Raw genomic sequence first — 25650 nt, 5'->3', positions numbered from 1 at the left:
GGGAGCGAAGAAACGGTTAAGCGGAAAGTGGAAGGTTGGGCGCGCGCGCCAAGTTCAAATGCACAGGAAGGTGGCGCAGTAAGTAGCCCGGAAAGGGAGCCAGGTCCTAAAGCCCGGCGCAAGGAGACAGGAGTGCCCGGGGGGTCAGCGTCAGAAGAATCCCGGAAGGAAGAGACCCCGGGGGGCAGAGGAACCCAGAGAAGAATGGTCAGGCGGAAAAGGTGGAGTAAGGCTAGGTTAGTAAGCTGGTGCACAGGGGGCGGAGACTCAGACGGAGCTTCGCCGGTCTAACCCTTAAGACGTAGAGTTGCGCGCAGCAGCTTGAGAATGGAAACTGTAACTCAATAAAAGACTTTTACAAGTGACCGCTGGCTAGCGTGATCCTCTGTGAGCTAGGATCTGGAAGCAGCTCTGACAATTATTATTAGGCTTCAGGCCAAACTTCAAGTTCATGCTGTCATTTTAAGATCAAAGTTGAGGCTGTCTCATGTTGGCTCCACAATCCCAGGAAAGTGAAATCAGAAGGATGATGTTTTAACAGATGTGCTCTGTGAAGTTGTGGTGATTGTTACAAATTGTGCTTGATTAAAAGAAACCTTCCAGGCACCTGCACTTTTCCTTGAACATTCAGGCCCAAATCCCAATGAAGAAGTTAATCAGTGTTGATGACTTGAGGATGAACATATAAGCAAACTGTTTCGGCTACCTTGAGACAACCCAAGTTAAGGACTTTTGGGTTCCATTGATTTTAGTGGGTGTGTCAAGCATGCACTCAAGTCCCTTTCAGTGAGATTAATGGGACTTAAAAAAATTCCTATGTTTGGGTGTGCTTGGGTTGAAGAATTTACACAGAATAAAGTTGGATAGAATGACTAAATGACATAAGGGACAAAATGAATATTGTGCATATCTATATAGCTATGATACTGTATATATGAAAATAAGTATTACTGGAAAATTACTGGAGTCACTTTAGCAGAGATAAAACTTGTATGCATTGTTTTGCTGCCATTTTTCAGCCAGCTGGCTTCTTTTGATATATTTTTCTCCTATCGTAAGTCTTGATTTAAACGTATTCTCTCTGGTAGAATTGGCAGCTTTCCAACATGCACTCAACTTTTAACATTGTGTAGCAGTGAGAATTTTGGTATGTGCAGTTTCTCAAACCACTGAACCTCGGCATGACAATCTGCACTTGGTGAATTTCCATCTCCTACATAGATACTAAAAGCAACAGGACTGCTAAGGTGGAAATGCTAGCTATTCTTGTCCTGTTGGTTTTTGTGAGATCTTCAGAACTCCATACACACTGCCCTGGCTTGTGTCTTAAGGAGGTCACTACGCAGTTTGACTTCTCCCCTGGAGGCACACTCCATCGTCTCTCCAGATGGACCGATGCCAACAACCAGAGCATAAACAACAGAAGCTAGGCTATCCCTGTCAAGTGGTAGTGCAGCATGACAAGTGAAGGATACCCACCAGATTCAGCTCTTGGGGGACCAAGAATTTGGGGGCGGGGGTGTCATCCATACCAGTCTGGAGCTGGCACAACTAATTTCCATTGGAACAAATTTAGGGTTTTTGGTCGTTTTCAAAAAATAACCAAAATGGGGTGCATAGGAGCCAGCTCCTTAGGTCCCTTTGCTCCCCCAATAAAATATTTGACCCTCCCAAATTCCTTATCATTGCCATTGAAATTGTGTGTGTGCAACACATTGTATGATTGATTATGTAGGGTGGGGTTTACTTGGGCCCGCCAATATTTTATTGAAGTTGGCACCCCGTTGGGTATGTGTGTGTGTGAGAGAGAGAGGCAATCTTACCTTTTGCTCTGGTAGGGGTTTGGAAGTAACAGATCCTCCCTTTCTAGAATTACACACTTAATTCACAAGGTGTTATAGAAGTGTCAAAACCTTGACGATAAAACATTGTATATTGATTATGCACAATCGAATGCAGGATCTTTGATTCAAATTGTTCACTAGACACGGTTAGGAACAGAAGTATAATTTCACAGCTCTACTTAAAATGCTTACTTTCACATATCTGATGATAACAATTATAGCTAGACTTGAGGTAAGCTACACTTTCAAATGCAGTCAATTCAGAAATTGTAACCAGCCCATCTCATGTGAGTTGTTACTAACATTTCTCCTTACCTGGGCATATTGGAATCACTGCAACACTCTTACCTCCAAGTTTCTTTTTTCTCTTTCCAAACTTGGCTTGGGGTATGCAAATTCCACCTTCTTTGAGTCATAAAATGTGACACAGAGCCCATTAGAAAAACCTGCATACTGAAAACCTCATTATGACAATGATTAGAGGCTCATCTGGACAAAGTAATCAGATGATTACACAACTAATAGTTTTCTAGTTCTAGCCATGCTCTAACAAGGTAATGCTGCTTAACACAGCTTTGTTCCAGCACAAGCCGTAGTTGCAATTAGTAGTTAGGGCTGTGCCAAAATTTTGCATCCAATATATCAAAAGTCCCCCCTTTCCCCTATGAAAAAGGCTTCTATTTAGGGTATCGAAAGGTGTTATAAAGAGAGTGCTGGGCTTAAACTGGAGTCCACAGTAGCCACATGTTCCCATTTTGGTATCTTTGTCCAAGTTCATGTACAGTCATACCTCGGGTTGAATATGCTTCGGGATGAGCGTGTTTGAGTTGCACTCTGTGGCACCCCAGGAGTAATAGAGTGTGTTACTTCCGGGTTTTGCCGCTTACGCATGTGCAGACGCGCAAAATGACGTCATGCGCAGAAGCGCCGAAATGTGACCCGTGCACGTGCAGACTCGCGGACACAGGTTACATTTGCTTCTAGATGCAAACGGGGCTCCGGAACGGATCCCGCTCGCATCTAGAGGTACCACTGTACACTTTAGGATGTCCCAGAGCTCTGCGGCCACCGTCCCAGGATGGTGTTGAAAATCTGGTTTGCTGAATGATCAACCAATTGCAAAGCTTTCATTCACCTCTGATGACCAGCAAATTAAGCCTTCCTGTAGTTAGCTTTCTCATACATCACCTTGAGATTGTGGCTTGTAAGGTGATTAATGCCTCAAGAATAATAAGAATAGAACAAATGATTATTATTTTGAAACTTCATTGGTAGTGACCACCATTATGTAGCCATGAAATTGCAGCAGCATTTTGGCTACGCAGGCTGAAGTCCCCTCTTTTTACACAACTGTTAAATGTCCAGGAGCCCTGTATGGTGCTTTGTTTTGTTTTGTTTTGTTTTGTTTTGTTTTGTTATGCTTTGCTTTGTTTTTTACTTTGTATCTGGCCACCCATTGATAGAGCAAAGTGTTACTCCCTTGTGTAACAAAGCAGCTGAAAACATGTAGTTCCCCTGTAACAGTTTATTCTTTGAAGCACCACTTGAAGGCCGGAGGCTCATGCAATGTTTTTTACTGGACTGAGCGGTCGTCATCGGCTGAGTATTTGCCAAGGAACAGGTGCTATAAAAGCAGATCGGAACAAACCTAAAACTGTACCCGGCTGATTTAGAGGTGCCTGAAAATGGAATTAGGCTGCCACCTAATGGACAAAATTGGCATTTTTTTATTCAGATCCTTTCATATGATTAAGTGGAATTTAAATGTTTATCCATTCTACAGTCCAGTTTGTCAACTTTGCCAAGCCAAGCTCATGACTGACTTCTCCTCTTCCTCCTCCTCCTCCTCCTCCTCCTTAACTTGCCCATCTGGCAGAGTTTCCCCAGGCACTCTGGGCAGCTTACAGCATACTGTATATAAAAACATAAAACCGTAAAAACTTCCTGAAACAGGGCTGCCTTCAGATGTCTTCTAAAAGTTGTATAGTTTTTTATATCATTGACATCTGAAAGGAGGGTGTTCCATAGGGAGTGGGCCACTGCCGAGAAAGCTCTCTGTCTGGTGCCCTGTAACTTAGCTTCTCGCAGTGAGGGAATCAGCAGAAGACCCTCTGAGGAGGACCTCAGTGTCTGGGCTGAACGATGGAGGGTGGAAAACTCTCCTTCAGGTATACTGGGCCAAGGCTGTTTAGGGCTTTAAAGGTCAGCACCAACACTTTGAAACTAGTTTCGAATTAGTTTGTCTTGTTTCACGCATACTGAGTTAATGTCATGTCTCATAGCCAGCTGTGCATTTATTGGGTTTGGCTAGATAGCGGACCATGTTGTGCATTGGTAATGTCTACCCTGAGTTGATTGTTGGAAGCTGCCCTGGGTTTAGCCCCATAAAATGTGGATATATAATATATATTTATAATGACTAAATTAGCATGGTCTGTTAAGTGTTAGGATCTGGAAGCATATCTTGCAACCTTCACCACCCCTAGTAGGCATTTTCTTGTCATTGCTGTGATTCACTTCAGTCTGAACACTGCCACCACTTCTCCATCCTCTAGTCCTTCTTGTCCTATCTGTCCTGATCCCCTCTATAGATTCAACCAAATTGTTGTCAGCCCAATCAGAGCATACTCTGTGCAATCAATTGATTTTTCTATTTCTGTCACAAACAAGTTATTTGATTACTCCTCATCTTGCTGCTAATTCCCCATGCTAGCAAGGTCTGGCTGTTTATGCAGAGACTCTTGGCTCAAGACCCAAATATGCATTTCTCCTTCAGAGGTTTAGTTCCTGAAACATGGGAAATGTGTGAACCCAAACCACACAAATGACTCCCCGATGTGCTTTTGACTTGTGCGTTGAAAACAAAGCTGGGTTTTTTTTGCTAGTGATAGTGGGGAAACCAGATAGGTTTGTTTGTTTGTTTTAAGAGGATCACTGCTAACTGTAATTCTTTGGCTTTGCAATGCTGCCCCTTGAAAATGAAAAGCGCAGTCATCTTGTGAAATGCAGTATATTTTGAGTGGAAGGAATTGGTTTAGATTTAAGTTGGAGCACGTACGTTGCATATCTGTGTGCAGGGGATTAGCATGGCAATGCAGGGCCTGGGGTCAATTGCACTCACCGGCCACTCATCTGCATACCTTACTGCAGAACTCCCCAGAGTGCACACTGCATAGGTCCCACCACAGTTCTCACACTTCATCCTCTCAGCCCTCCTTGGTTTAAAATGGGTGGGGGTTCTTCCTCAGAGCAAGGCATTCTGGGAAAGTTTCCACTAGTTCCGCCCTGATTAGAGGTTTAGGCCAGGGGCGGGGAAAAGTTTTCAGTCCAGTGGTCACAGTCCTTTATGGACAACCTTTTGAGGGCCATGGGTCAGTGGGGCCGAGGCCAGAGGCAAAGTGAGAAGAGCAATAGTCTAGTTTCTTTGCACTTTTGTACCTGTTCTACCTCCGCTGAGGGAAAGAGTTCAAGGGCACATTCCAGTTGGACAAAAGCCCCTCAGGGAGGGTGATGAACAGGGCTGGTGGTGAGGGGTGTGACTCAGGAGGATGTGTGGCATGAGAAGAGTTTTGAGGTTCAAATTGACACACACATAGGTCCGTCTTACCCCTAGGCACTAGGGGTGCGGGACACCCGGGCGCTGGGCTCTCAGGGGCACCAGGCTGAGAGTCTAGGGCCTGAGATTTGAGTCCGGAGAAGAGCCCATCTGTCGGTTAGAGCGCTGTGGTGAGCTCTTCTGCTACAGGCGGCTCTGCACCGCGAGTTCAGGGGTGATAGAACCAGCGAGATGCTGAGACAGCTGGGGTGGGGCCCGCCGGGCAGATATTTGCACCCCGGCGCTGCATATCCTTAAGACAGCCCTGCACACACATCAACCTGAGGTTCCCCTTTCCTGGTTTAGACTAAACCATTGTGAAAATGTCCCGTTGTAAAACACCTGGGAAGGAACTACAAAGCAAAACCATTCAGTACTCGGAATAGGAAGTTGTTAAAAGAACCTAGGCAACACACTTTGGTGTACAGCACAGCATAAAAAGGCTTCTTCCTGAATGATAGGCGACAGTGCTTTAACTCAATCTTTTGAGGATCTTTTGAATTTATCTTACGCCATGGATGCTCCAGTTGAGATGACCCTCTAGGGCCCCTTCCAACTCTACAGTTCCCTGAGGCCTTGAGTGATATCCTATCCAATTATCGCGAGTAGTGACATTTGATCTCTCTTGCTTAACACACATTTCAAGAATGCACTTTGACAGAATGCATAGTGTGTCAATTCTACAATCCCATTGTTTACCACGGGAAGTTATTTACCAGTGGTGGATGGTCCTTCAGTGAAATGGGACACTGTCGCCCTAGCCTCCGTCGGTCCTCAGACAGACCTTGCCTGCCTGCCTCCTCCCTCCCTCTATTTATTTATCTATTTATTAACTTTATATACCACCCTTCATCAAGAGATCCCAGAATAAAATAAACAAGATAAAACACAAGCAAATAATTAAACTGAAACAATAATTCCCCCCCTTCCCACAGATACATTTAAAAGGCTGTAGAATATTAATCAGCCCAAGGCCTGGTTGAAGAGGAACATTTTTGCCTGGCGACTAAAGATACATAATGAAGGAACCTTCCTGGGGGGAGCATCCCACAAACGGAGCCACTACAGAAAAGGCACATTCTCGTGTTGCCACCCTCCAGACCTCACACGGAGGTGGCATGTGGAGAAGAATCTCAGATGATGAATGCAGTGTCTGGGACAGTTTATTCTTTAGTATCAGTGTTGCCCTTGTAGAGCTCAGCACGGAGGAGGGTAGAATTAGTTGGCTCTCCCTGTCATTGCCCCTGATTCCACCTACTGTTTGGACTCCCTGCCCCCACCCTACCTGTCAGAATGGGGACCAGCCGCCACTGTTGCTGATAATAATAATAATAATAATAATAATAATAATAATAATAATAATAATAATAAATTTATTTATGCCCCACCCATCTGGCTGGGCTTCCCCAGCCACTCTGGGCAGCTTCCCACAAAACATTAAAATACACTAATTCATGAAATATTAAAAGCTTCCCTAAACAGGGCTGCCTTCAGATGTCTTCTAAAAGTCTGGTAGTTGTTGTTCTCTTTGACATCTGGTGGGAGAGCATTCCACAGGGTGGGTGCCACTACCGAGAAGGCCCTCTGCCTGGTTCCCTGTAACTTGGCTTCTCGCAGTGAGGGAACCAACCAGAAGGCCCTTGGCGCTGGACCTCAGTGTCTGGGTATAGTGATGGGGGTGGAGATGCTCCTTCAGGTATACTGGGCCTACACATGATTTTGGTGAACTGTGTGGAGAAATGGATGCTATTGCTGAAATCACAAAGCCTTCACCTTATTGCTCTGATTTCTGGACTGGCACTCAAGTTGATTGCATAGTAAAAAGAGATCCTCTTTTGCAGGATACTAACAAAGGAATTTTAAGTGATTTGTCTCGTAACAGAACAGGATGTTTGTGGTTTGGATTTTTTTTCCTATAAAGAAAATCAGCTTTAATTGGCTTTTCAATTGTGCAGTTAATTGCACAGATTTAATTGCACTGCCAGTTGTAATATAAGTGTGAAGTGGCTCCAGGTTATTTGTTGTTTCAACCCTTGGTTGATTTCTGCTTCTTGAGAAAGGAGAGAAGGAGAAACAAGCTCTCTTGTTGATATGCTTGCTCCTGTCTAGATTCCCGACACTGCTGTTTTTCACACGGGAACATCGCAACTTATTTTTGTGACCTGCTATAGTTGAAGCTGGGACATTTCTGTATTTAAACTTGGCACACCACTCCCCCCCCATTGCTAGTGTTATGTTTTGTTGTTACTTTTATCAAACAGCATCAAAGGCTCCTTGGCGAGATTCCAAAACACAAAGTATTATTATTGACCTTCTAGGTCCAATTTTGTCATGCTAGCAGGTGAATTATATTTGCACATATTCAAGGGTTATGTGCCCTGGGCACCTTTTTTCCTGTCCTGGATTTAAACTATCGCTTCATATGTTCATTGCATTCTCAACTCTACAGGTTGCTAGAGGTCACTTGTGCTACACATTACATATGTAATGAGAGCTCATTTAATGTCCCCATCAGTTCATTAGGTGGCCACATGCAGACTACAGTATTTTCTCTTACCCTCAGCTAGGGATGAGCACATAATAACCCGTTCTCTCCCTGTTTTGGATGGGACTGAAGTGAAGCTTACTCTCTTCCATTTTCTGTGTGGATTTTTGTCGTCGTTGAAAAATCCACACAGAAACAAATAGGGTGGAATGGATTATTATTAATTAACTATTTACGAGGTGGTGCTAAGGCTGCCCCCCCCCCCAAGTAATTACAGCCACCATAGGTGAGTGGCTGGCTAGTGGTGCATATTGAAAAACAACACAGCAATGTTCACTGAGAGCAAATGGACGTGATGTACTGCTGCTTTCAGAGAGACGTGCAAATAAAAACATGTCTGCCTCCATGTTAATGAATAAACTAATGCTAATAATACTACTGCTTCCCTTGAAGCAACAGGCTTATAAATAGGTTTGCAGATGTGTGAAAAGAACAGGAACTCAGTGTAAAATACATGGTGTAAGACATGAAGATGGGTGACTGTCAATTTCAGCTTCCCAGTTTTCCAATCTTAAATTCTCCACATTTCCGAGCCATCATGAAAATTCATAGTCATTTTAGTGTGAATTTCTCCTGAGACATGTATCTGTGGATGAAATTTTGCCTTACACATTTTTAAAGGCATATTTTCCTCAGTATTTATATTTTCCTTAATGTAATACAATTCTGTATCTTGTTTTCTCAAAAATATGCATTTTAATGCACACTCTACCTTGCACATATATTTTAGTACACATAGATATGCTGGAGAACTGCCCCCACCAAAAGATACTTTTTAGAAAGAGAGAGACAAATAGAAATGGTAAATAGATGAAAATGATATATGCAGTTATGTTACTTTCAATAGACAAAGTTCTGTTACTTTCAATAGAAATTTCAGGTATAAGGACCTGCCAAAATCCCTTTTTTCACTCAACTGCTAAAGATACAGGAGGAGGCCTATTTGTCTTTGCATCTGATCATTCTAGACAGCGATGGAGAAAGTGAAATTGTGAAAATGAAATAGTGAAAATTTTACAGAGTAAAATAGTGAAAATGGGCCTTAGATTGGGGTTGAGGTTAAAAGCTGGGTCTGAAAACATTACAGGCTGTTGTATCATACCTTATTTATTATATTTTCTGAAGCATTTCCTCACATAGGCCACACAGTGGGGCTGTTGTTAAATGAGACACACATTCTCACCAATCTTTCAGCTGGTTTTTGAGCGTTATTTCTGCAAAGTGGACAATCCATAGCCATAGATGGACTATCTATCTATTCTGCAAAGTGGACTATCTATATCTGCATTACGTTTAAACTATCTTGTGTTTACCCTTTTAAATTTTCAAGTTAAGAGTCTTCTCAGGACATGGCAAGATTAAAATACCAAAGCGAGTACACACATAAGTCCTGAATGATCTTTAGCCTGGCTAGGTTAATATCCATACACACTTATGAAGATGATCTGACCACCATCATCTGTCAACCCATCCTACCTCACAGGGTTCCTTGTAAGATAAAACGATATGTGGAGGGAATCTGTATGGTGTATCGAGCTCTTTGGAAGGGCTGTACATATTAAGAATCCAATAAAAGAGAATTAGGAATGATTACCAGGTCATGAAGACTGATACAAAATGTATATTAGAACATTCTGGTTACAAGGGATCTGATTTATTTAACCAGGTAGAGGGCCTTCTCGGTAGTGGTACCCGCCCTGTGAAATGCCCTCCCATCAAATGTCAAGGAAATGACCGCTCCCCGCTTAAAACGGGGGGCGCCTTTTGCGTGGACGTGCGCAGCCCCTAGATCTGGAGCGGCCCCAACAGCATAGGCTTGGCTTTGCCTTCCCTCAGGTGTGATACCTGGAGGTCTCCACCTACCTCAGTCAGTTGTCCAATCCCACCTGGGGGAAGCGTTGCCAAGGAGACCAGGCCAGGTAGGGGAGGGATTACCTGCCCACACAATAGAGGGAGGATCTTACCTAGGAATCCTCACTTGGCTCCAGAGCTTCTCCCACCCTACCCACCCTCAGTTAATGTCTTATTTTGCAGGTTAACTTTTCTTCACAGGTTTTGCAGGTTAACTTTTCTTCACAGGTATGCGGGCGCTGCTACGTTAAGGTCGCTGTTAAAGGGCCGGAAAGGAATTTCCCTGCATTGGCAGGTTTCGCCTTTCCCGTAGCAAAACGTCACAACTTTGGTGGTATCAGGCCTTGGGCGGAATCCTTTTGTCCATCTTCCTCTTGCGGCGGCGATACCAGGGTTCCCCGTTAAAGGGGTTTTCTGAAGGGAGGCTTTGGCCGTACACCGAAAGGTTGTCATTGCTCTCTCCTGCGGCGGCGGCGTTACGGGGGCAGCCATCTCTGCTTGAACATATGTTCTCCAGAGTCGGCCCATCCCCCCCCCCCACTGGATAACCCTGATGCTCCCTAGGTCCCTGGCTGGGGACCAGGGAGGGAGAACGCCCAATGCCTGAGCCAAGGTCTACCCACATTTGAAATTTAATAAAGTTGTGGCCAATTTAATCCCATAGCACGTTGTCTTGAGTCGTTATTCCACATGACGGGGGGACCGTGCAGGATCTGGGGACTCCGCCTGTCCACGCAATAAACAACTATCTGACTTTTAGAAGACACCTGAAGGCAACCCTGTTTAGGGAAGTTTTTAATGTTTGATGTTTTATCATGTTTTTAATATTCTGTTGGGAGCCGCCCAGAGTGACTGGGGAAACCCAGCCAGATAGGCGGGGTATAAATAATAAATTGTTGTTGTTGTTGATGATGATGATGAAGGCTGTGCAGCATAGAGAAAAGATTAGCATCCCTTTCCACCATGGAACCAGTGATTGCCACTGATGAGTAAACAACAAAGAAGGTTGGAAGGGGGAAAAATCTTGTTCTTAAACTATCAATTTAAACTATTAAATTGCCTGTATTTTCATGGGCCAGTGACTCTGAAGTTAATCATCTTTGATGAATGACCAAAGGGCAACATTTACTTAAAATCACATTCAAAGACAACAGTGTTTCTAGTTTCACCTAATCCCAGATTTCTGTCGTTTAGCCTCTCTCCTTAATTTGGCATGGCTATGCTAATCCATATTTTGTGACACACGGCTCTTATTTATGGAAAGCGCCAGCATTTAAGTGATGAAGCACTTGAATTGCATATGTTCACAAACAGTCAATAATCAATTACAATCAAGGCTAGTTGGGGATGGCATACTCACCTGCCTGGATGGATGGAAGGAAAGAAGCCGAAAGAGCTTTGGACTTGATCCGAATGAAGGGTGGAGGTGACTGTTCTGCACAACAACATAAACCATTTTACAGTGTTAAGTACTTAATTCGTTCTGGAGGTCCGTACTTAACCTGAAACTGTTCTCAACCTGAAGCACCACTTTAGCTAATGGGGCCTCCTGCTGCTGCTGCTGCTGCTGCTGCACCGCCGGAGCACAATTTCTGTTCTCATCCTGAAGCAATGTTTATTAACCTGAAGCACTATTTCTGGGTTAGCGGAGTCTGTAACCTGAAGCGTATGTAAGCTGAAGCGTATGTAACCCGAGGTACTATATTTTTGCAGCTGGCTAGCAAAAAATTTGGCTTTAGGAGGAACTGGGGTGTGTTGTTTCTTTTGGTGCAAAAGCATACATTCTTCATGTGTCTGTTTGCTCTCCAAATTTCTTGTATATTTGTAAAGATGCTAGAATTTGAAGATGTTGGGAGCTGATTCATATTGCAAATGGTATATCAAACCCATAGATACATATTTTTCAAGTTTATTATTCCTTTGTTTCAGTGAGAAGTAATTTGAAGTATGATACTGAGTGGACATTCTAGATATATTTTGGAAGACCCTTTTAAATTGTGTAATTTTTTTCTTCTTCAATGAACATTTCCAATTTTAAATAAACATTTATAAATAAATGTTGCTTTCCTATTGCATATGCTGCCACATGAGGTTTGGAAACAACTTATCCTCTGTTTTAATCTCTTAAGGAGACAAGAGAAGCAAACACCTTCGCTTGCTTTGGCTGGCATTATCACTACTGTTATATCTTCATTGTACATCCAGAGTATGCAGAGTAATGTTTTGTAGTGCAATAATCCATGATTTAATTTGTGCAGTGATAAACCTTCCTTGCAACTGTCCTGTACTATATAACACAGTGATTGTTTTTCTTTTTCTCAAGCAAAACCAAGACTAGGCCTTTGAGTGTGATATATTAAAGACATGAGCCCCAATAGTCGAAATCAATTACTGGAGCTACCGGACTCCCTGACATTTTGTGTGTGTGATAGTATTTCAAAGCACTGCCTTAGGAATTCAAATTCCTAACTCTTCTTGTTAATGTGGATTTCAGATTTAAACCTTTTCATATCAGCAGAATGAAAATTAAACCCTTCTCCTTCCTTATACCTCTGGTTTCTTTTTCCCTTTCTTTTTGAGGCCAATTGGTATGACTAAATGTCTCAGGTTTGGAGGCATTTATGCTGCATGACACAGGATGCCATCTATATTTGTGTATGTTTTCTCTTCAAGCCTGACAGACTTTTAAATGTTTAATGTGAAAGGCTTTCCTTCCGACCTTCAGAAAGTTTTTCACTATGCTGCCGTTCGCCGTTTCTTTCACAGGGAAGAAACGTTCTGAGTGCGGGAGAAGATGGCTTCATTTTAAATAAACAGAGGTTTTCTTTTATTTTCTAAAGCTTGGCTTTTAAGCTAGTTTATTTCAGCTGCGGAGGGAGCATCTTTCATTTCCCCTCTCTGGGTTTACTTAGCTACACCTGTTTATGATCCTGTTTCTGACAGGCCCATCACTTTCCACAAGGCCTAAAGAAGAGCTTTGTAGCTTGAAATTTTCATTAGCTTTCGTCAGGGCGCCAGGGGCTTTGCCGCTGTAGCCATACAGAAGTGACAGTGCTGCACATTGCCCTATGGTTGAAGACTGAAAGCAGAATATCTCCTGGTGCTAATAATAAAACATGTTATCTGTGCATTTTTGGTCTCGCCTGTACTATACATTTAAAGCTGAATCATAGTACTTTAAACCAGTGTTTCCCAACCGGTGTGCCGCGGCACACTACTGTGCCGTGAGACACCGGCTGGTGTGCCGTGGGAGGGAGGCGGGCGAGTCGGGCGGCGAGAGGCGGCGGCGGCGGCGGCGAGGATCCGCGTCGAGCCGGGGCGGCTCCGCGGTGGTGGTGCCGAGCGGCGGGGCAGCTCGCGCAAAAGGGAGGAGCGCGAGACAGCGGAGGAGGAGGAGGCCGGCATGTCCGGGCAGCAGCAGCAACAGCAGCAGCAGCAACTCCCGGCGACGGCTCCTCCTCCGCCCGCTATCGCCGCCGCCGCCTCAGCTGCCCTCGCTCTGCTGCCTCCTCCCACCCCGGCAAGGGGAAGGGAAAAAACGTTCACTTTTGTGCGTCCCCCCCCCCGCGTGACGCTGCGCGCTGACGTCACGGGGCGGGGCTTTAATGGTGGTGTGCCGCGAGATTTTTTTCCGGTAAGCAGGTGTGCCGTTGCCCAAAAACGTTTGGGAAACACTGCTTTAAACAGTCTTGGCTTCCTCCGAAGAATCCAGGGAACTGGGAAGAGGAGATTGACTGTTTAAACACTCTGATAACTGAAGCTCTGTGAGGGAAATACAGTAGGGTCTCCCATGCCCACCAACATTTCTCCGATGAAAATAGGGACTAAGAAAAGATGGGACATTCTGGGATCAAATCAGAAACTGGGATGGCTTCTGTAAATCCAGGACTGTCCCTGGAAAATAGGGGCACTTGGAGGGTCTAGTTTTCCAATAACTCTCAGGACCCTTAACAAACTACAGTTACCTTGCACTCTCCTCAGTTCTGTTCTGTATGGTTGAGGGGAACCCCCAGAACTGATTTAAGGGGTGCACACAGGGAGGAGAGGGGGAAATTCCATGGTACAAACAGAAATCATGCCGATGAGTAAGTTGAATACCACCTGGAATTTATACATTTTTTTCCTACCCAATTTTTCCTCCACAATTCCTAGCTTTTTGATGGTATACTATAAAGTACTTTTTAAAAGCTTCTCATTAATCCTTGCAGGGAGCCACTCAGCTGGAATCTGTATAACTTGTATCCCATTTACTTGAATCATTTCTTTATCTACTCTGACTTCAATGGGATCACAAGATCCGTCTCAAGTGCAGGACCAATGGAAAACTGAAGCTGCGATTTCATGTATACTTGCCTGCATGCAAGTTCTATTGAATTCAGTGTTATTTACAGCTGAACAAACATCCTTAAGATTTCTCTCTTGGAACTTATTTTTTTTTGGGGGGGGGGCGATTGCCAAATTTAAATAGTTATAAGAGGATAAAAAGGCTACAAGTCATCTAGATAGATAGATAATTTATTACGGTTGGAGACCAGCTTATAAAACACACTTGGGGGTACAATCCCAGAAGGAAAACAAACATTTCAAACAATGTACAACAGTAAATTTAAAATTTATACATGTGATAAGTGTATAGACACTTAAAACTTTAAGATACAAGTCATCTGTTATGTCCTAGAAGCTTCCATTATCTTCACTGAACACCTGAAAAGGGCTAGTACTTAAAATGGGGACCAATATCTCTCATTTTCACAGAGAAAAATCCTGCCTTTCCCAACAACCCGACATGCAGAAATTAAAAAATTAAAATCTGAAGCTTTTCCTACAAATGAGAAAGTGATGAGAAAAGCTCAATGTGCTCAATTTCTGTGTTTGAACCTCTTGTTAGGGACACAATGGGATAAGCTGAAAAGGACTATAGCTCTAGTCCAAAGCCGTGCTCATCTTGTATTAGGAAAGTTAGTATTTTAAGGGGAATATAAGATGGTTTTTCAAAGAGTCTCAAGACTCTCCTTCTTTTCCAAACTTAAATATCATTTACTAAGAAGAAGGAAACTGGAGCTTGCCTAATCTTGTTACTCAGCTTCTGGAAGGCCTTAAACCTGCACCATCCTGATTGTAAATCTTCATATCACTTGTAGTGTGGGCAACACAGATGCATGCTAAGTTCCCACAGGTAAGATGATGCTCATGTGCCACCTGGAAGAACCATAAGGCTGCAGAGAAATTGCGTGTCTGTTTCAGTGCATGCTTCTTCTGTCAAATGTTCATTAATCAGGTTTGCAAGATTTTCTTTGCAGCAGTGAAAGCTGCAGATGGTACCTGCAGCCTGTATGTTGTCACCCATGCTAAATAGACTTAACAAATGTCCTTGGAGCGAAGTGTGTCGTTAAGTACAAAGCTGATTAAAAATGAGTGTACTTCCCTGTATGAATATATGTATAAAATCTCAAATCAACTGCTAAATTATTATCATTTGCAGCATCTCGGAGGAAAGAATGTAAATTACAGATGAGTTTTGAAAATAATAATGCATAGTAAATGGTTGAAATTTTTAAAATATAAAACTACATCCCACATTTATGCACACCTTAAATGCAAGGTCTCATTTGTTGGGAAATGTTTTTTATATTAGAGTACCAGAAGCATGCATGATGACATAAAAGCATAACTCCACATTGGCCAGCATGTCAAGTTGTGAAGCTTTAGACCAGGGTAGAGAACCTGTTGTCCTACAGATGTAGCTGGAGTACAACTCCCATCATTCCTGACCATTGGCTATGCTGGCTTTGTTAGGTATAGTCATTTAATTCACTGAAATTGTAATTGATTGTATGTATGCATTGCTACGTGTTTAAATATGATTCGTTGGGATCTGAATTCTAAAGAGCTTTCTAGTTGTTGTAATCGGCTACCACTGGTCACATGGGAGGTGTCTAGTGAAGGAGAGATTCCATTTTATGTGTTTTAGAATCCACTGTGAACACAGTGAATAGAGTGTTGGAGGTCTTCTTCTCTGCTTGAAAGAGAGCAAGAATGCATGAGAAGGTAAAAGTAGAAATCTCCCATAGGAGTTGCAAGGCATAGCCTACTGAAATACAGAAGGCTGAGTGCCGAGCTCTGGAAGGAAAGGAAAATACAGTTGTTTGGAAGTTAGAAGCAGAGACTGCAAACCCATGCTTGGAGAAGAAAGTGACTGTAAATATTATGTTTTAATTCATCTATAAGTTTCTGCAAGTAAATGTCTGAACATGGGTTTAATTTCCAAAGAAGGTTGCATGTCGAGGTCCCCAAGACACCCCAAATAAGAACACAATGACACTTGATTTTTGTTTAAGGTTTTTGGCATAATTTTGGCCACAAATTTATTTAAAATACAGCAATGTGAGTGATTGCTTAGGCATTGGTAGCGACTAACTGACCCCGCACGGGGACAGCTCTGACATTCGCACCCCCGCGAAGTCAGAAAGGGTAAGTCACCTGGGGAGAGAGACAGGACTGGGAACCATGCCTCACCTCTCCCCAGAATGCTCCCAGGGGCTTGCGTGGCCCTAGCCCCTTGCCAGGGGGTTTCGGACAAAAGCATGGTGAGCCCCTGGGTTCCTTTAACGGAAAACCCTTGCAGCAGCAGCATTTTGGAGGGGCAGGCATGGCCAAATCCATACCCCTCCACCAACCAATTCCCAAACCAATGCCTAACCACAACCTTACAAGTTGTGATGATTTGCTACGCAGTAGGCAAAAACCAAATGGAACCAGCCAATCAGCCTAATGGACAAAATTCCTACTGGGCCCCTATCCCAAAGCAGACGACCCCATGACAGGCATAGCAAGGTCAAGCAAATAGCCTAACATTAGGGAGGGAGGTAAGGCGAATGATCCGAAGCATGCAGTGAAAGAGGAAGCTCGTCACTGCGTGCAGTGTATTTAACAAACAGGGCTGTCAATCAATAAAAGGCAACATATAAATCTCCCCAGTAACAGCCCACCCCTGCTTAAAGATGGCCAAACTCTTTTGTCCAGCAACAGTGAGGTGTCTTATCAGCCCCCATGCAACACGTGCTCTCCATGAGGGAGAACACGCTTTGTCAGTCATATATAGGATTTGAGCTTCTTAGAGGGGCTCTACAATTATGACATGGAATCGAAGGTGAGAGAAACCAACATTTTCTGGACCCAGAAATTTAGGGGAGTCTGGTACCCACAAGCTCATAACAATATGTTAGGTAGAGTTCAAAATGTATCTCTGCAGTGTGCCTTAGGGCTAAACAAGGCATAATAACAAGAAATCTTTGATCAAATACCCCACATTATTTTTTTGTAATAAACATGGGCTAGAATAGTGGAAGGTTAGGCTTCTTTCTCAGTAAATACGTTGTCAAGCTACTGAAAGCTAAACAAATACTGATTTTGTAAGGACCTCAGACTTCTTTTTGTCCAAGGATAGCTGAAAATCTAGGCCAGCTAATGTCTCAAACCAGGGCTGAGTGGCATGTCTGAAATTTGGGCACAGTCTTGAAAAAATGGGGTGTGGAAACCCTTGTTCAGTTCAGTTTATTGATTAACCAAAAGATTTTAACCACTAGTATGATACATATTACAGGGACGCGGGTGGCGCTGTGGGTAAAACCTCAGTGCCTAGGACTTGTCGATCGCATGGTCGGCGGTTCGAATCCCCGCGGTGGGGTGTGTTCCCGTTGCTCGGTCCCAGCACCTGCCAACCTAGCAGTTCGAAAGCACCCCCAGGTGCAAGTAGATAAATAGGGACCGCTTACTAGCGGGAAGGTAAACGGCGTTTCCGTGTGTGGCTCTGGCTTGCCAGAGCAGCTTCGTCATGCTGGCCACGTGACCCGGAAGTGTCTCCGGACAGCGCTGGCTCCCGGCCTATAGAGTGAGATGAGCGCACAACCCTAGAGTCTGTCAAGACTGGCCCGTACGGGCAGGGGTACCTTTACCTTTTATGATGCATATTACTTTGGTTACAAAAGCATTTCTCATAAGTTGCATGCATTTATTCCTTATTTGTTGAAATCTCATGGGAAGATGAAGCTTTTTGCTGTATTGGATGTGACTGTTTGTATTGCAAATGTTTAATATGTATTTTAGTCATCCACTAATCTGTTAGTAAAGCTTAATCCAAAAGCACACAATCAACTAAGTGGACTACAAGATTTGCATAAATACACCCAACATTAATCCCTGTCTACTAATTTCACTAAGGGTTGGATCAGCTCCTCAGTATACATACAAAATGGGCCATTTGCAAGTACTGTAAAATGTTATTTGCATCTAATTCTTTCCTTTTAAAGCACAAACACAGTTGGTGGAACCACACGGTAAGAATACATAACATTTAATCTATGCTTTAAAATGCTTGTATGCTATCTGTAGATGGCATCAGTGTTCCGTACATGAGGAGAGAGCGATTAGTTATGCTGGTAAGATTTACTTCCTTTAATAATCAATCCTGTGTATTAAGAATCTGCTTCCCCATCTTTGGTATCAGTTTTCTGAAACAGGACAGCAGGTCATCATGAGAAAGGAAATACTGCTTGTATATCTTTTTTCTCTCTTTTGAAATAAACTGTAACCTATTCCTTATCAGTCATATCAGCAGTTTTCATCCAGCACTATGCAAAAAGAGGGGAGTTTTAACAACCTATTGATTATGTATATTTGTTTACTATGGTATATTCTCTATGCACTTTGATTTCCTAAATGCTGGATAAAGATTTGCAGCTACAGCTATGGAAACTGCCTGTGCAGAGCAGAAAGAGGTTTGAGAACGTGTGTGTGTGCATGCTTTTTTGTCTGGGGTCATGAGTGTGTATCTGAAGATAGGGGTTTAATAACCCTTAGCTCCACTTACCAAAGTGGGGTGAACCACCCCTGAATCAGTACTGCGCAGAACCCATATCTTCCAACATCTGGACTCCAAAAACTGGGGTGTGTGTCTTCCCAGTCATGCTCCTGTGCGCATCATGTGACCAGTGTGATATCAAGGAGCCTAATAGATGTGTTTTTCGGGGGGGGGCGTGCTCTTGCACAAGAAAGGTGCATTTGGGGTGCTGAAAAAAGTGCTTTTTTTGGGGGGGGGGTAAAATCTTGGCACAAAATTGTGGCACCCAAAATGGCCACCCTGCTCTTGAGTGAAAAAAACAGGATGTCTTTTTCCCCCTGCACACTTGTGGGATTTGAGATCCAGGGTCCACAAATCAGGTCCATGGAGGGTGGGCTTGTGTACAGCCCTAATTTCTATACACACTTTACATAGTTTGGAGACTCCAAATTGGCTAGTTTCATTTTTAAATGCAAACTGATTCCCAAGGATCCCCCATCCCCCAAAAGCAGATTTTCAGTGGGGGTTGGGGGTTGTACAGGGAAGCAAGGAGATAGCAGAAGCTCCATTATGTTTTAACTTGTTTGCAACTTTCACAAAAGAAAAGCTAGGACTCGAGCCTCAGTCTATCTGCATGTGATGTGTTTCTGTGAAACTGTTGCAAAGCAGAAAGAACCAAAATATTTGTGTGTCTGTCTGTGTGTGGCAGCACAGTCCTAAACCATGTTTGCATAGGAGGCTCAATGAGTTCCGAGGGGCTTACTTGCAAGAAACTGTGCCTTGGAGGATTGCAGCCTAACTGGGGGGAGAAAGCACACTCAACAACTGTCAGACAGACAAACAAACAAACAAACAGATTTCCAGCTAACCTGAGAAAACCATGGGACAGCTCAAAGGCCGAGAAATATCTTTAATAATAGCATTTAAGGGAATAGTTCAGTTGCTCAGTTTCGTATTTCAGCAAAACCTTTCCACCTTGCAAGCTTCTATTTACAAACCTTGGTTTCTCAGCACATTAATTATTCACAAGCAACCTTTAGGTTGGCAAACAAGAGCCTTATTTACTTGAAGCAAACTGCTGTTCAAAGAGCCCTCCTTTCCGCTGCTAGGCTCTGGCTTGCTTCAGGTTAAACATTCCCAGCATTTAACGCCGCTTATTGCACTTTGCAAATCAGGAATGGCCAGTGGATAGGATGTGGCTACAAAAGTGTCAGCAAGTAAAGCAAGCAGCCGCTCAGACACAAATCACACATCTTGAATTGCACCATTGCAATTATTATTATTATTATTACTCTTATTATACCGCACCCATCTGACTGGGTTGCCCCAGTCACTCTGGGCGGCTTCCAACATATACAAGAACATAATAGAACATTAAGCATTAAAAACTTCTCTACACAGGGCTGCCTTCAGATGTCTTCTAAAGGTTGCATAGTGACTTATTTCCTTGACATCTGATGGGCTGAAAAGACCCCCTGCCTGGTTCCCTGTAACCTCACTTCTTGCAGTGAGGGAACCACCAGAAAGTCCTCGGAGCTGGACCTCAGTGTCCGGGCTGAATGATGGGGTGGAGACGCTCCTTCAAGTATACTGGGCCGAAGCCACTTAGGGCTTTAAAGGTCAGCACCAACACTTTGAACTGTGCTCGGAAATGTACTGGGAGCCAATGTAGATCTTTCAGGACCAGTGTTATATGGTTTCACGGCCACTACCAGTCACCAGTTTAGCTGCCACATGTAGTTTCCAAGTCACCTTCAAAGGTAGCCCCATGTAGAATGTATTGCAGTAGTCTAAGAGTGAGATAACCCCAGCTTGTAGTACCCTGATGAGACAATGAGCAGGCAGGTAGGGTCTTAACCGGAGGGCATTTTCTGCTCTGCCCCAATGTAGCAAAATGTCTCAGGCCAGCCGTGGAGAAAGGGGAGACTGCAACCCATTCCGGACCCACGACTGAGACACCACAAGTGAACTTAATAATGTTGGGTCTACGTGAGTTCTGAAATCAATAAAAATAAGACCAATCAACTTGTACTCCAGTTTATATCAGGCACTTTGTGTGATTCACAGAAGCTGTTTTAAGCAAGCACGAGACAGATGTTAGCTGTTACTAGCCCAGTTCTGTGCTGGAAGCAGCTCTGATATCTCCCTGAATTTGGGGTGCCTCTTTTTAAATAGAACAGGAGGCACTTGGTGGATGAGACCTGAAAGCCTTGGTCGCTGAGGTCACCAGACACCCTCTGGATAGGGGCCTTAACCTTTTGCATTATGGGTGCTAGGTTCCAGCCTCTGTCCCCCATGTTCCCTGATAGCTTGGCAGAGTCAAGATCTGCCCATCAGGAGCCCAAATTATCTTGCAGGAAAGACAGGCAGGGAGAGCCTGGCAGCTTCGCCAGTGTTGTGAAGTAATAATAAATTAGCAGTGCTTGAAGTGTCACCACAGAGCAACCAATGAAGTTCTGCCAGCCTTCCCTGCTCTCAAGCAAAAAGGATGCTCAGGGACGATTCTAGATTTGTCATGTGACTGCCAAACAATCCACAGCTCCCCTCCTCTCAAACCTGGAACTGGGGAGGAATTGGGGATTGCTGTATAACACCCGGGCTATCCCCACCATCACTTCAGCTTCGTTGAGAGAAGCATTGGTCGCTATGATAACTGTGGTGAATAAGGTTCACAGAAACAGGAGTAGAAGTTGCTGATGTTGACTTATTTGTCCAATGCCCAGAATGGAAATCCCACCAGCAGATATGATCAGTATTCGCTGTTGTTGTTTTCCGCCTGCAAATGACATAATTGATGACTCCACCGCTTCATTTGTATTGCATTCCCCTTGCATCGAAATGAATGGTTTGGAATAATGTAATGATCACATAATTAATTGTGCAATTATTTATGTAAAATTCACCCAAGTGGACAGCGAGATGAATAATGTAATTTTTGTCTGAAGCCGAACTGCAGCAGAATGGAAACAGCCCTGTATGTGACAAATATGGGGATGGATGGAAATTTATACCTTCTTACATTCTTAGTGGCAAAAGCAAATGTGGAAGTTTGCCATTGGAACAGGGCCTGTAATATTAAATTCTCCCATTTTTAAGTAGATAGTATAGACTGTGATTTTAATAGTGGCTATTTATGGTAAATGATATGGCTATAAAAGCTTTTAACTGCATGCATGCACCAATGTTTTGAGCATTCCTACATTCATACTAATTATTACAAAGTAAATTGCTGCATTATGTAATCCTTATCCTGCAGGCTTTTAGCAATCAAATATAAAGATACTAATGATGATCTGTGAAATCTTTTCCTTTGAAAGAAACCTGTTTGTTGGAATCCATGCCTATGTAAGTACAGTCATCCTACAGCTTTGAACCATCCAATCTGATTCTAAGAATTGCTTTCCTCTCAGTTTATGGAAATTCCCACTTCTCTCATTTTGCCCAACCACCACTTTGATGTATCAAATCATTAAACAGCTGCCTCTGCAAAAATGGAATGGAGTACATTTTTCCAATATTAAATGTGCTCATATTAGCGGCTCGATAGAGATAAAATTTAATTAGTTGCTATTCCGGGCAGCTATTGTCAGCTCTCTCACATTGGTCCTGTGACTTTTTACACATCATGATTTTAAAGACCAGGACTGTGTCTTTGCCATAAACCCACATTAATTCCATTGCTTCCCAAATAAATACTAGCTGTGCTGCAATTTTATAATTTGCTTCATGCCATTATCCATTCCATGTTGACTTAGACTTCCAGTTCCTTGCACTCCCAAATGCAACTCTACTTAATTCCCCCCAAGTTCAGTTCATATGAAACAAGAAGAAGTACTTTTCCAGATCTATGCAGTATAGTGGTTAAGGTTAGTCAACCAATGACTGCTAGCTTGAACAGTGAAAACCCAGGTAGGATAATACAGTTCTTTGCAAGCCTGCTCAGCTACACGAAAGTCAGAGGTGTGTGCAGTGCAGGAGAGCTGTGGGGCCAAAGCAGTGCTCTTCACTCTGCACCATGCAAAGGCCACCCATGAACACACAATATCTTCCCTGTTCTACATACAGTTTTGTGCTTTTCAATTTTTTTCCTACACAGTTTTTGAAAATTGAAGTTGGCAATTTATTTATTTTTGGTGGGGTGTTTTCAAGTAGTTAGACCCGCCTAGGGCACAAAAAAATCTGACACTGTCACTGGTTGCAGTTAACAGCAGACACCAGGAAAGCCTATAAAACATAGCTTTTGTGTTAAATAATTCTCAGTTAAATGCATTTTTGTTTAAGCAAACCATTGTGTCGACACAGAAATTCTCCCGGCCATTTTTTCACCCTTTCTCAGTGATCAGGTGGTGGTGGAGAGGCTGTCAGCACTTCTTATAAAAGAGAGAGAGCGGGGGGGGGGATTGGGGGGGAAGAGGGGGATGAGGGGGTAGTGGCATCCGGTGACATCAGTGGTAGGGTGGGCTCTTGGTTGGATAGCATTGAGCACCTCCTAAAATCAGCTGCTGGCCCTCATTCTGGCTATGTTAAGCTGCTGAGATAGACCATCTGCATGTCTTAAGACAAACTGCAGAGAAGTGTTTTATTCACATCTCCTACTATGACCCATGACTTCACTGCAGTAACCTTGATTTAGCTCTTTTGGACATAAGATTTAATATTACGTATTACGGAATGCACTTAAATTTTTACTTCAGAAAAACTTTTTGGGAAGAAAATCTTCCATCTCCTCCGAAAAGAATCTTGGCACCAAGGCTGTTTGAAGGCAATTGAAGTTTAGCTACTGGCTCTGAAGACAACATATCTGCACAATTCTCATCTTTTCACGTATTAAACTGTCAGTTATTTGGTCTTACCTGGGATGAATTATTTTGCTTTCTACCTCTTGCTGTTGATCGGTATAGCCTGGTGGAAGAATTTCCAATTTGTGCTGTTAGGTAGCTTTTAAAAACTAGAAATATTTTATACTCTTAAGACATCTGAATTATTAGGTCAGCTTTAATCTAATCTGGTTGTTCCCTTACCTGCCAGTTAAGAAAAATGACTATATTCTGGCAAGGGCACACAAGACAGAAAATTAATTCTTAATAGTGGTCATTTACTGATTGAATAGATGTGTCTTACACTCCCCCCCCCCCAGTTAATGTTTTTTTTTTTGAAAGTAAGTGCAGTGCTACTCACTCCTGAGAACTGCGGACTCAGTGCAGTGAACTTAAATCCCCAGTGAATGATACCAAACACCAGCTGTGCCATATAAATTTGTAGCAGGCAATTTTGACACCAAGGTTGCAGCAGTCTTTGTAGAAACAAACAAGCAACTCCCTACTGACCTATCTGCAAAAGGTAAATGACTTCATTCTGCGCTCCAATGTGAATACATAAGCTATTAGACAATAGGATGAGAACATCGTTGTGTTCTAAATTTGGGATTTGTTTCAGCCGCTTGCTAGTGATGGTGCTTTGTGTTTGTTAAAGTGGTTTGTGATAGTAGGTGCATTCAGCCATTTTAATCAATATACAACCTGATGTGTGTCTGTGTACATTTAGACACACATTCCCTATCCGCTATAAATTTATGTTGACCCTTATGAACTTTTGAAGTTGTCTTACGCTAGTCTTTTCAGGAATTCACCCTGAATGTGCATGGTCACAATGTTCTCTCTCAGGAGTGCTATTGTGTCAGACTGTTGATCCACAAAGTGTTGGCTCAAGAGTTTGAGGAGTGTAGATGGTGCTCCCAAACTCTTGTAATGGTACAGAGCACCAAAGGCGAGCCATGTTTTTCTGGCACATCTCCCCCATCTCAGGCAGTAAAATTTCAATAGCAAATTTAATAATGTTCTGAGTTTGTAGGGCCTAGACACTTCTAAATTCCTGGAACCAGTAAGTGTTAGAATTGAATCAAGGCTCGGGGTTCTAAAAGTGGGGCAAGACCCCTGTGTATCAGAACTTCTAATCCCCTGGAATTAGCAAGTGTCAAAAGCTAATCAAGCCAATCTAATAATAATAATTTTATTATTTATACCCCGCCCATCTGGCTGGGTTTCCCAAGCTACTCTGGGCGGCTTACAGCATATCCAAAAACTTGAGTGATAGCCCAGTTGATGGGCCATTAAGTAACAGAGGATCAAAAGAGACTCAATGTGAGATGGCAGATGATTAGGGCCTTTCCATCAACAGATAAAACCAGTCTGACTGAGGTGCAAAGTAGCAGGCAGAGTGTGATGTTGGATCTCTGTGTGGGACCTAGGCTGCACCTATAGAGGAATCAAGATCCTCTTGGGGTGTTAATGCTGTGAACTCCTCTGTTGTAGGCTCAGGTTGTATATACATGTAAATAAGTCCATATATCATAAAGACATCACAGTCTACTCTGTGCTTCAGTCCCAAAAGGAAACATGGCCCCACATTGAGCGCCTGGAACCCCTGGAATCTTGCACGGCTGTGGAGATTGGGTGTGCGAGCAAAAATACCTAACAACATGGGTTTCTGGGTCCTAATGGTTTAGCAAAAGAAATGACAAATATGCTTCCCCGTGCATAAATAACCTAGTGACTCATCACTATATCTCTGCCTACCTTTTATTGAATAGAGCTTCCATAGTGGGCAGTTTGAGGCTCAACTATGAGATAGTTCCAAAGCATTTTCAAGGCTGAATTCTCAATGTATATATCTGCAGAGTAGTAAAATGCCATCTTTCTTAGGCTTCAAGAAATGTGGCAATATTTTCTCTATCACCATTAGCACATTGCTTTGACAGCTGAATCTGCAGTGTGTTGGAGGGCTTTGTGTTACGTAACTCTCCGGATTGGGGCCCTAAATTAGAACCCATCTGAAAATCTCCCCCTCTCTGGTTGCCATTTGCTCTTCAAGGTGCTACTTACTGGAAACAGAACCTTTGGGGAACAAATAGCAGAAAAACAACACTTTGGGTAGGAAACTTTTGCAGTGATCTAAACTGAGCAACTTCCTAACTGGG

At 43.1% G+C, this 25650-nt stretch overlaps 1 long non-coding RNA gene across 1 annotated transcript; it reads right to left on the bottom strand.

Moving 5' to 3' along the window:
* Positions 1 to 17145: 17145 nt before the first annotated feature.
* Positions 17146 to 18864, bottom strand: LOC310706141. The gene is made up of 2 exons (XR_014525721.1): positions 17791 to 18864; positions 17146 to 17417 (listed from the first exon to the last, which is right to left on the bottom strand). It is a non-coding gene; the product is annotated as an uncharacterized lncRNA (long non-coding RNA).
* Between the last annotated feature and the right edge of the window lie 6786 nt (positions 18865 to 25650).

The sequence above is a fragment of the Podarcis liolepis genome, assembly GCF_965112155.1.
Source record: "Podarcis liolepis genome assembly, chromosome: 4".
NCBI classification, from domain to species: Eukaryota; Metazoa; Chordata; class Lepidosauria; order Squamata; family Lacertidae; genus Podarcis; species Podarcis liolepis.
Note: the sequence above shows the minus strand (reverse complement) of the source record. Positions and strands in the feature narration are given on the sequence as shown.